The sequence below is a fragment of the Aotus nancymaae genome, unplaced genomic scaffold (genome assembly GCF_030222135.1).
Source record: "Aotus nancymaae isolate 86718 unplaced genomic scaffold, 86718_ANA_hifiasm-v0.15.2.pri h1tg000073l, whole genome shotgun sequence".
NCBI classification, from domain to species: domain Eukaryota; kingdom Metazoa; phylum Chordata; class Mammalia; order Primates; family Aotidae; genus Aotus; species Aotus nancymaae.
The window spans coordinates 2,698,995-2,711,090 of record NW_026988488.1 but is presented as its reverse complement, the minus strand read 5'-3'; the positions used below and the strand labels follow the sequence as shown (position 1 = coordinate 2,711,090).

General features: G+C 35.4%; 1 protein-coding gene across 4 annotated transcripts in view; it reads right to left on the bottom strand.

The window, feature by feature from the left end:
* ZC3H12B (zinc finger CCCH-type containing 12B) overlaps positions 1–12,096 on the bottom strand; it is a 479,271-nt gene that overhangs the window by 407,185 nt on the left and 59,990 nt on the right. The gene's annotated exons all lie outside the window — the stretch shown is intronic.

The following is a 12,096-nucleotide window of genomic DNA, read 5'->3' as shown; positions in this document are numbered from 1 at the left end:
CTCCATTCTTGGTTAAGTATCCTATAGAGGAGTACCATTTTTAATGTTTTATGCCATATTTTTATTGTCCCTTTTCTATGTGTAGATATACAAATTTTATGTCCCTTTTCTATGTTTCTATGTTACAACTTCCTATAGTGTTCAGAACAGTAACATGCGGTACAGGTTTGTAGCCTAGGAGCAATAGGCTATACACCATATAGCCTAGGTGTGTAGTAGGATATATCATCTAGGTTTGTGTAAGTATACTCTGTGATGCTCACAAAATGACAAAATTGTCTAATAATGCTTTTCTCAGAATATATTGCCAACATTAAGCAACACAAGACAGTAGTTTGTTTCCACAATTTAAAAAGAAACAATGAAAAACTGATGCATTTCTAGGGAGAAATAACTATGATGATGAAAGAATTAAAAAGTTTGTTCCATAAGAATTAATATTTATGGTATAAATGCCAAACACTGTTTTAAGTATATTACTTGTATTAGCTAATTTAATTATTTTAATAACTCTATGATATAGATACTATGTGTTAATCATTCCCATTTTCCAGAAGAACCAAGGCACAAATTAAGTAACTTGCTCAGAAACACATACAGTAGTAAACTTCAAGGCCAGGTTCAAATCCAGGCCATCCAGCTCTGGAGCCCACATCTTAGCTATATTGCTTTACTAAGGCACTAGGAAATAAAAGAGCAATTTCAGAAGGCAGGGGAAAAAAAAAACTGTCCTTAAATAACTGAAGGATTAACAGGTAGAAGAGGGATTAGAATTAGTCTGTTTCATTATAGAAAGCAAGACCAAGACTAAGGACTGAAAATTACCAATTTGAAGTTCAGTAGGTCATTCTGAATCTACTTTGTGAAGTCACGTGTCTCCCATTAACAGAAATGATTAAGCAGAAACTGAAAAAGAACACATGGTAAATATCCTACAGAGAAGTACCATTTTTAACCTTTTATACAACATTTTTACCATGACTAGAAGTTGCTCTGAGTGAGTCAATGAGTGAGTGGCAAGTGAATGCAAGGGCATCCATCCACTGCTGAAAATGTTCTAGTATGTAGATGGAGTTCTGAATACAAATCACTGCTAACACTAAAGAAAACCACACTATTGCAACCATGGTGGAAAGGAGGTCTGTGTAGTTTGCAAAAGTCTCCCAAGAGGAACCCTTTCACTATCACCTGAAAGGGAGGTCTTCTTATCTCCCTTTTGAGAGTCACTATCATAGATGAATTTTAGAGAGATCATAGGATTCAGCAGTAACTTGAAAGATTTTATAAACATTAATTTTAACCAGCAGGCTGGAAACCTTATACAGGCTAATGTAAACATTATCACCATCACCATCCCAATGATATATCTGGCGTCCACAGATTATAATAAGACAATGGGCTCCAAATATTTTTTAAATGATCCATAATAGCTGATACATTTTATATCATTACTAAGTGCAAAAGTGTTTCCTAAATAGTACTTCTCCTTAAATAGTACTTCTCCTTACTATGTCCCAATGCACTCTGATATTTTCTATTCCTATTTCAATTTTTTTAAATTGCTGATCATAACACATGAAATTGATTGCATGACTCTGCTCAATGGGTTTCATCTCACAATATGAAATATTTTGAGCTAAGAGTAGTATTTACCTGTTGCTTTCCAAGTATTTCTGAAGTTTTCTACTGACACAAACAACAGTTTTCTGTACTCTCAGTTCCTTTAACGACCTTCACCTAATCTTCCTCCACCTTAGCTGAGCTACCCTGTCCTATGTCAGATCCTAAACCTTTAATTTAATGATACCACTTCCAAAGTCTCATTTTCATGCATACTACTTTCTATCACCCTTATCTTTACTGGCTCTCTAGAGTATGAGCACTCCTAAAATTATTTTATTGCACATCTAATCCGTTCACCTTGACACCTTTGACTCGCAATCACCCCTATGTCCTCTCATGTCTTTATTCAGTGTAGATTCTAAATTCCATCACCATAGTTAACCCTTCTATATATCTTCAACTCCATTGCTAGTCTTTGGCTTTGTTGTATTTCCTTGGCAAATTGCCAACTCTAGTTACATTCAGTTAACCTTGCTCCTTTCTCAAACAATTCAGTACTAAAGCCATTACGTAGAATAAATCAAAAGCAAGAAAGATGTCCACAGTAGGGGATGTAGCTGTGTTGGCTTGGTATGGGGTGTCAGTGCCCTGACAGGATGAGGAGGGCATTCACCTAGAAGGCATCCTGGTATGCCAGAGTCCAAGTGAATTGAGAAGGGCATCAATGATGAGGGGAAGCCACCTGTTGTCGGTATTGGAACTAAATGTAATGATGGGGGCATCTGTTAGACTCAGAAAGGAGACCTAAAGAAAAGACTCAGAGCCTGGGTGTGTTAGAGAGTGTGTCCACTTAAAGGGATAGCCAGAGCATCAGAACCCAAGAAGGATAAGGGAGGTATCCATGCTCGGGGTGCTCTGGCATGGGATATTAGAGCTCAAGCAGAGTAAAGTGGGTGTCCACATTGGAGGCCAGCCCAGCATTGGGTATCAGAGCCAAAACAAGGTTAGGAACCTATCCCTGTAGAGGCGAAGCCTGGCATGGGTTGTCAGAGTCAAAGCATGAAGAATGTCTTAGTCTGTTTGGGCTGCTATAACAAAATACCATAAATTGAGTAGTTTATAAACAACATACATTTATTTCTCACAGTTCTGGAGACAGGGAAGTCCAAGATCGAGGCATCAACAATTCAGTGCCTGATGGCCACTTCTTGGCTCACAGACAACATTTTCTCGGTAACCTCATACAGCAGAAGGAGCAAAGAAGTTCTCTCGGATCTTTTATAAGGGCAATAACTAATACCATTCATGAAAACTCTGTGCTTATAACCTAATAACCTCCTAAAGGCCCCAACTCCTAACAGCCTCACATCAGTGATTATGTTTCAGCATATGAATTTCAAGGTGGGGGCAAAAACATTCAAACCACAGCAGTGAAAATTGTATCTGTGTGGAGAGGGTGTGCTGGAATGGGAAGTCAATTCCTGAACAAGATAAGGAGATTATCTGCATCCTGGTGGAAATGGGAGATTGGTTGCAAGGAAATTTCTCAAACAAGTAAATATATTAAGAAAAATAGAAGCCAGGTTTCTTATTGTTACAAAGAAAAAGAGAAAACAAGTACAAACCCTGTGATATAGGACTGCCTTTAGAATTCACAGGTTTTAGTATTTATAGATAGATATAAAAATAAATACAGATGTAAATATTGTGTGCGTTATCTTCAAAAGTGCCAAGGTCATAGAAGGCAAGGAAAGAGAAGGAAACTGTCCCAACTGAAGGATACTAAAAAGATATGACAAATAAATGTAACACATGATTTTGAAGTGATCCATGTTTCATTAAAAATATATGTCTATATGTAAACACAATCGTTAGAATGCAAATTAAATCTGAGGATTAGATTGTAGTGTTATATCATTGTTACTTTGCTGGATTCCCTGTGAGCATGTAGGAGAATATCGTTGCTTGTGGCAAATATGCACTAAAATATTCAAGGGTGATAATGAATCAGGTCAGCAACTTACTCCTAAATGGTAGTTTTAAAAAGTTCTTTGTATTAGATGGCCAACATTTCTCTAAATATGTGATTCTTTCAAAATCTTTTTTTTTCCTTTTTTTGAGACAGGGTATGGCCCATACTGAACTGCAATGGCACAATCATAGCCCACTGTAACCTTAAACACCTGGGCCCAAGTGATCGTCTCATACTTCCAAGTAGCTGGGACTACAAGTGCTTCGAACTACACCCAGCTGATTTTTTTCTTTTTTGTAAACATGGGGTCTCACTATGTTGCTTAGGCTGGTCTTCAACCTCTGGCCTCAAGTATTCCTTCAGCGTCAGCCACACAAACTGGGGTAATATAGGCATGTGCCATTACACTCAGTCTCTAAATCTTAAGAGAAAACAAAACACCACAAAACCATGGTGATTTGCTTTCACATTTTTGAATTTTCTTTGTTTTTAATTTTTGTGGGTACAAAGTAAGTTTATACGGGGTACATGAGATGTTTTGAAACAGGCGTGCAATGAAAAATAATCACATCAAAGAGAATAGGACGTCCAACTCCTCAAGTATTTATTCTTTGTATTACAAACAATCCAATTACACTCTTTTAGTTATTTTTAAATGTACACTTAAGTTATTATTCACTACAATCACCCGGTTGTGCTTGCAAATAGGTCTTATTCATTCTTTCTAATTATTTTTTGTATCAATCAATCATTTCCACCTAACCACCCAATCCCCTCACTACCCCTCCCAGTCTCTGGCAACCATCCAACTATGTCAATGAGTTCAACTGTTTCAATTTTTAGATCACACAAACAAGTGAGAATATGTGATGTTTGTCATCTTGTGCCTGACTTATTTCATTTAACATAATGATCTCTAGTTCCGTCTACCTTGTTGCAAATAAAAAGATCTCATTATTTTTTATGGCTGAATAATATGTCATTGTGTATAAGTACCATGATTTCTTTATCCATTTATCAGTTGATGGACACTTAGGTTGCTTCCAACTCTTAGTTATGTGAAAAGTGCTGAAAGAAATATGAGAGTGCAACTATCACTTAAGTATACAGACTTCCATTCTTTTTTTTTTATTATTGTACTTTAAGCTCTGGGGTACACGTGCTCATGCTGTAGGATTGTTGCATTAGGTACACATATGCCATGGTGGTTTGCTGTCTCCATCCCCCGGTTGCCTATATCAGGCATTTGTCACAGTGTTATCCCTCCCCAACCCTCCCGCCCCCTGCTATCCCTCCCCTCCCCTGGCCCCCCACCTCCTAATCTATCCCAGTGTGAGATGTTCCCCTCCCTGTGCCCATATGTTCTCATTGTTTATCACCCGCCTATGAGTGAAAACATGAGGTGGTTGGTTTTCTGTTCTTGTGTCAGTTTGCTGAGAATGATGGTTTCCAGATTCATCCATGTCCCTACAAAGGACACCAACTCGTCGTTTTTTATGGCTGCATAGTACTCAATGGTGTATATGTGCCACATTTTCTTTGTCCAGTTTACCATTAGTGGGCATTTGGGTTAGTTCCAGGTCTTTGCTATTGTAAACAGTGCCACAATGAACATACGTGTGCATGTGTCTTTATAACCGAACAATTTATAATCCTTTGGGTATATACCCAGTAATGGGACTGCTGGGTCAAATAGAATTCTATTTCTAGATCCTTGAGGAATCTCCACACTATCTTCCATAACGGTTGAACTAATTTACACTCCCACCAACAGTGTAAAAGTGTTCCTTTTTCTCCACATCCTGTCCAGCATCTGTCTCCGGATTTTTTAATAATCACCATTCCAACTGGTGTGAGATGGTATCTCAATGTGATTTTGATTTGCATTTCTCTAATGACCAGTGATGATAAGCATTTTTTCGTGTGTTTGTTGGCCACATAAATGTCTTCTTTTGAAAAGTGTCTGTTCATATCCTTTGCCCACTTTTGAATGGGTTTTTTTTTTTTTTCTTGTAAATCTGCTTTAGTTCTTTGTAGATTCTGGATATTAATCCTTTGTCAGATGGGTAGTTTGCAAAATTTTTTTCCCATTCTGATGGTTGCCAGTTCACTCTAATGATTGTTTCTTTTGCTGTGCAATTAGATCCCATTTGTCTATTTTGGCTTTTGTTGTCATTGCTTTTGGTGTTTTAGTCATGAAGTCCTTGCTTATGCCTATGTCCTGAATGGTTTTGCCTAGGTGTTCTTCTAGGGTTTTTATGGTGTTAGGTCTTATGTTTAAGTCTTTAATCCATCTGGAGTTAATTTTTGTATAAGGTGTGAGGAATGGGTCCAGTTTCAGCTTTCTGCACATGGCTAGCCAGTTTTCCCAACACTAGTTATTAAACAGGGAATCCTTTCCCCATTGCTTGTTTTTGTCCAGTTTGCCAAAGATCAGATGGTTGTAGATGTGTGGTGTTGCTTCCAAGGCCTCTGTTCTGTTCCATTGGTCTATATGTCTGTTTTGGTACCAGTACCATGCTGTTTTGATTACTGTAGCCTTGTAGTATAGTTTGAAGTCAGGTAGAATGATGCCTCCAACTTTGTTCTTTATGCTTAGGATTGTCTCGGCTATTTGGGCTCTCTTTTGGTTCCATGTGAAGTTTAAAGTGGTTTTTTCCAGTTCTGTGAATAAGGTCAATGGTAGCTTGATATGGATAGCATTGAATCTATACATTACTTTGGGCAGTATGGCCATTTTCATGATGATTCTTCCTGACCATGAGCATGGAATGTTTTTCTATCTGTTTGTGTCTTCTCTTATTTCCTTCAGCAGTGGTTTGTAGTTCTTCTTAAAGAGGTCTTTTACATCCTTTGTTAGTTGTATTCCTAGGTAGTTTATTCTCTTTGTAGCAATTGTGAATGAGAGTTCGCTCATGATTTGGTTGTTTGTCTGTTATTGGTCTGCAGGAATGCTTGTGATTTCTGAACACTGATTTTGTATCCTGAGACTTTGCTGAAGCTGCTTATCAGCTTAAGGAGGTTTTGGGCTGAGATGATGGGGTCGGGTTATATACCCAACAATGGGACTGCTGGATCATATGGTAGCTCAACTTTTAGTTTTCTGAGGAGCTTCCAAACTATTCTGCATAGTGGTTGTAATAACTTACATTCCCATCCACGGAGTACAAGTTTTCCCTTTTCTTCACATCCTCATGGCCATTTATTATTGTCTGTCCTATAAATGTAAGCCATTTTAACTGGGGTGAGATGACATCTCATTGTAGTTTTTATTTGTATTTCTCTGATGATCAATGATGTTGAGCACCTTCTCATATGCCTGTTTGACATTTGTATGTCTTCCTTTGAGAAATGTCTATTAAAATATTTTGCCCATTTTTTAATCAAACTATTAGATTTTTTTCTATAGAGTTGTTTGAGTCCCTTATATATTCTGCTTATTAATCCCTTGCCAGAGTCATACTTTGCAAATATTTTCTTGGATGCTGTGGATTGTCTTTTCAGTTTGTTGGTTGTACCCTTTGCAGTGCAGAAGCTTTTTAACCTGATGTGTTCCCATTTGTTAATTTTTTGCTTTGCCTACCTGTGCTTGTAGAGTACTGCTTAAAAAAATCTTTGCTCAGACAAATGTCCTGCAGATTTTCCCCAATGTTTTCTGGTAGTAGTTTCATACTTTGAGGTCTTAGATTTAAGTCTTGCATCAATTTCAATTTAATTTTTGTGTATGGCAAGAGTAGGGGTTTAGTTTCCTTCTTCTGCATATGGTTATCCAGTTTTCCCAGCAACATTAATGAAAGAGACTATGTTTTCCCCTGTATACGTTCTTAGCACCTTTGTTGAAAATGAGTTCAGTGTAAGATTATGGATTTAATTCTGGATTCTCTATTCTGTTCCATTGGTCTGTATGCCTCTTTTTATGCCAGTATCATGGTGTTTTGGTTACTATGGCTCTGTAGCGGAATATTATTTGAAGTGAGGTAGTGCAATTCCTCCAGTTTTTTGCTTTTTGCTTAGAATAGCTTTGCGTATTCTGGGTCTTTTGTCATGCCTTATAAACTTTAGGATTGTTTTTTCTAATTATGTGAAGAATGTCTTTGGTATTTTGATAGGGATTGCATTGAGTATGTAGAGTACTGTGAGCAGTGTGAACATTTTAACAGTATTGATTCTTCCAATCCATGAGCATGAAACATTTTTTTCACTTTTTGGTGTCCACTTTAAATTCTTTCACCAGTGTTTTATAGTTTTCATTATAGGAATCTTTCACTTCTATGGTTAATTGAAGGGGTTTAATTTTATGTGTGGCTATTGCAAATGGAAATATTTTGCAATTTCTTTTTCATATTGTTCACTGCTGACATATAGAAATGCTCCTGGGTGTTGTTATGTCGATTTTGTATTCTGCAACTTTGCTGACTTTTTCATCATTTCTAGTAGTTTTCTTATGGAATTTTAAGGTTTAAGGTTTTAATTTAAGGTTTATTTAGAAAAATATAAGATCATATCATCTGCAAACAAGGATAATTTGATTTCTTCCATTCAAATTTAAATGTCCTTTATATCTTTCTCTTGTCTCATTGCTCCAGCTAGGAATTCCAATACTGTGTTGAATAACAGTGGTGGCAGTGGGCATCCTTGTTGTGTTCCAGAGTCTAAAGCAAAAGCTTTCAGTTTTTCCCGATTTAGTATGAAACAGCTTTGGGTCTGTCATATATGGCTTTTATTATTTTGAGGTAAGTTCCTTCTATCCTCTGTTCTTTACAGGTTTCTATCATGAAGGGATGTTAAATTTTATCACATGCCTTTCCACATCAATTGAAATGGCCATTTTTTTTTTACCCTTCATTCTGTTAATATAATGTAAGTCATTGATAGATATATGTATTTTGAACCATTCTTGCATCCCAAAGATAAATCTGAGTTGGTCATAATGAATGATCTTTCTAATATATTGTTGAATTCGGATTACTAGAGTTTGTTGAGGATTTTTTCACCAATGTTCATCAACAAAATTAACCTGTAGTTTTCTTTTTTTGATATGTTTTTGTCTGGTTTTCATAGGGTAACACTGACTTCATAGAATGACTGTGGAAGTCTCTCCACTTCCTCTAATTTTTTGAATAGTTTGAGTAGGACTGGTATTCATTCTTTAAAGGTTGGGTAGAATTCATCAGTGAAGCCATCAGGTCTCAGGCTTTTATTTATTGGTAGACTTGTTATTGCAGCTTCAATATCATTGCTTGTTATTAGTCTGTTCAGGTTTTGGATTTCTTTCTGGTTCAAACTGGATATGTTGTATGTGTCTAGGAAATTGTCCATTTCTCCTAAATTTTCCATTTCATTGACATAGTTGCTCATCATAGCCACTAATGATCCTTTGGATTTCTGTAGTATCAGTTGTAATGTCTCCTTTTTTACTTCTGATTTTATTGTATCTTCTCTACTTTTTCTTAGTTTGGCTAAACGTTTGTAAATTTTGCTTAACTTTTCAAAAAAGTAACTTTTTGTTTCCTAGATCTTTTGTATTGTTTTTTTCATTTAATTTCATTCATTTCTACTCTGATCTTTACTATTAATTTTATTCTACTAATTTTCGGTTTGGTTTGTACTTGCTTTTCTAGTCCTTTAAGATGAATTACCAGATTATTTGTTTCAAAGTTTTCCTCTTTTTGATGTAGACACTTGTACATATATATTCCCCTCTTAGGACTGCTTTTGCTATATCACATAAGTTTTGGTATGTTGTGTTTCCATTTTCATTTGTTTTAACACATTTTTCAATTTCCTTCTTAATTTCTTAATTGACCACTGGTCATTCAGAAGCACATTTTTAAATTTCTGTGTATCTGTGTAGTTTCCCAAATTCCTCTTGTTATTAATAACTAGTTTTATTCCATTGTGGTCAGAGAAGATGTTTGATATTATTTCAATTTGTTGTAACTTATGGTCTATCCTTGAGAATACTCCATGTGCTGAGAAAAAGAGTGTGTATTCTGCAGCCACTGGATGATAAGTTCTGTAAATATCTATTAGATCCATTTGGTCTACAGTTTAGATTAAGTCTGATTATGTTTTGTTGACTTTCTGTCTGGAAAAATCTATCCACTGCTGGAAGTGGGGTGTTGAAGTCTCTAGCTATTATTGTATTAAGGTCTATCTCTCTCTTTAGCACTAATAATATTTGCTTTATATACCTGGATGCTCCATTGTGGGGTCCATTTATACTTTAAATTGTTATCATCTTGTTGATTTGACCTTTTTATCATTTTACAGTGATCTGGATTTCTTCTTGTAGTTTTAATACTGAAATCTATTTTGTCTGATACGATTATAGCTATTCCTGCTCTTTTTTGGTTTCCATTGTCATTGAATATCTTTTTCCATCTCATAATTTTCAGACTGTGTGTCTTTATAGGTAATGTGTGTTTCATGTAGGCAACCGATCAATGGGTCTTCTTTTTTCATCCAATCAGCTACTCTATATGTTTTGATGGAGGAGTTTATTCCATTTAAATTTGATGTTATTATTGATAAGCAAGAACTCACTCATGCCAGTTTGATATTTGTTTTCTGGTTGTCCTGTGATCTTCACTTTCTTCTTTCTTTTCTTGCTGTCTTTCTTTACTGAAGGTGACTTTCTCTGGTGATAAAACTAATTTTATTTATTTATTTTTATTTTTTATGTATCTGTATGTTTTTTGGCTTGGAGTTTACCCAAGTTTTAAAGCTTGCAAAACTATCTTATAACCCATTATTCTAATCTGATAACTACATAACAGTCTTTGCATTAAAAAAAAGGCAAAAAGAAAATTAATAGAAAGTCTATGAACTAACTTTATCCCCTTGCTTTTTAACTTTTTAGAACTTATATATTTTTTATTATGCTTTAAGATCTGTGGTACGTGTGCAGAACGTGCAGATTTGTTACATAGGCATACTTGTGCCATGGCAGTTTGCTGCATCCATCACCCCATCATCTACATTAGGTATTTCCTAATGTACAATGGTATCTCTTCCCTATTCCCCCACCCCCTGCTATCCCTCCCCTAGCCCTACATCCCCCAACAGGCCCCAGTGTGTGATGTTCCCATCCCTGTGTACATGTGTTCTCATTGTTCAATACCCACTTATGAGTAAGAACATGTGGTGTTTGGTTTTCTATTCTTGTGTCAGTTTACTGAGAATGATGGTTTCCAGCTTTTAACTTTTTACTGTTTCTACTAATATCTTATTGTACTATGTCTTAAAAAGTTGTTGTAGTTATTATTTTTTATTGATTCTTCATTTAGTCTTTCTACTTAAGATATAAGTAGTTTACACACCACAACATGTTATAATAGTCTGTTTTTCTGTATACTTACTATTACCAGTGAGTTTTGTACCTTCAGGTGATTACTTATTGCTTATTAACATCTTTTTCTTACTAGTTGAAGTACTCCCTTTAGCATTTCTTGTAGGATAGGTCTGTTATTGGTGAAATCCCTTAGCTTTTATTTATCTGGGAAAGTCTTTATTTCCCCTTCACATTTGAGGGATATTTTTACCAGATATACTATTCTAAATAACATTTCCTTTATTTTTATCATCTGAAGTGTACTGTTTAGTTACCCTGTTTCCCAAAAGAACACAGCCTCTGTGACCAGTTAACTATGAAATTATTTCCTTGGCAGCAAACCCAGCATTCCATCACTTACTCTTGTAAATAGCAAGAAAGTAATTTATTAGTAGAGTTTGACAGAAAAATTCTTTAATCAAATCAAGTTTAAATGTTGAAACTTATGGCTTAACTAGAATAAATCTAAGTTAAAACTGTATAAGGACCAAACAAATAATGACTGGTATATATGCAGGTTCTCTCAAAACAGTGATTCCTAGTTCCACTGTAAGACCTCTTAAAAACAAAAGTTCAATTCTGTAGATGAAAACAGTTATCCTAGAGGGTTAACCATACAATGACATAAACAGATGCTGGTCTTAAGCCATTTCTTCCATATTCATATAGTTTCAAAACATGAGAAGTAGCCTACTTATTGAAAAATGCCAAATGACCTAATATTCAAAATATTTTAGAAATGCTATCCTTTAGTTAACATACTCTTAAATTTTGTAACATTGATTTCACCCTGATTTAGTCCATACACGTCAATGTACAGACTATCAAAGTACTATGTTGAAACAACTAATGTTTGTATTACTGGAATCTAGAAATGAAAATAAAACTTCCAATATAGCCATGCTTTCAAATAGGTAAGTTTCCTTATATAGCATTTATTGTATTTATTGTATAAGCATCATAGATTTTTTTCTTCCAATTAAGAACAATTTAGTGACTTCTTAAAGACATTTTTAACAACATAGAAACTTGAGCCATTCTCAAAAATAAACTTGTTTAGTTTTCAGTTTTAGTTACTACTGCCTGCCTGTAAAAGGACCTTAAATGATTTAACCCTAAAGCCAGATTCATTCCTATATATACCCAGTCTGTTATCTGCAGAGAAGTCATAAGACTTCACTGAATGTCCAGCCACAAAACAAAATTACCTTCAAACATTAATGTAAGT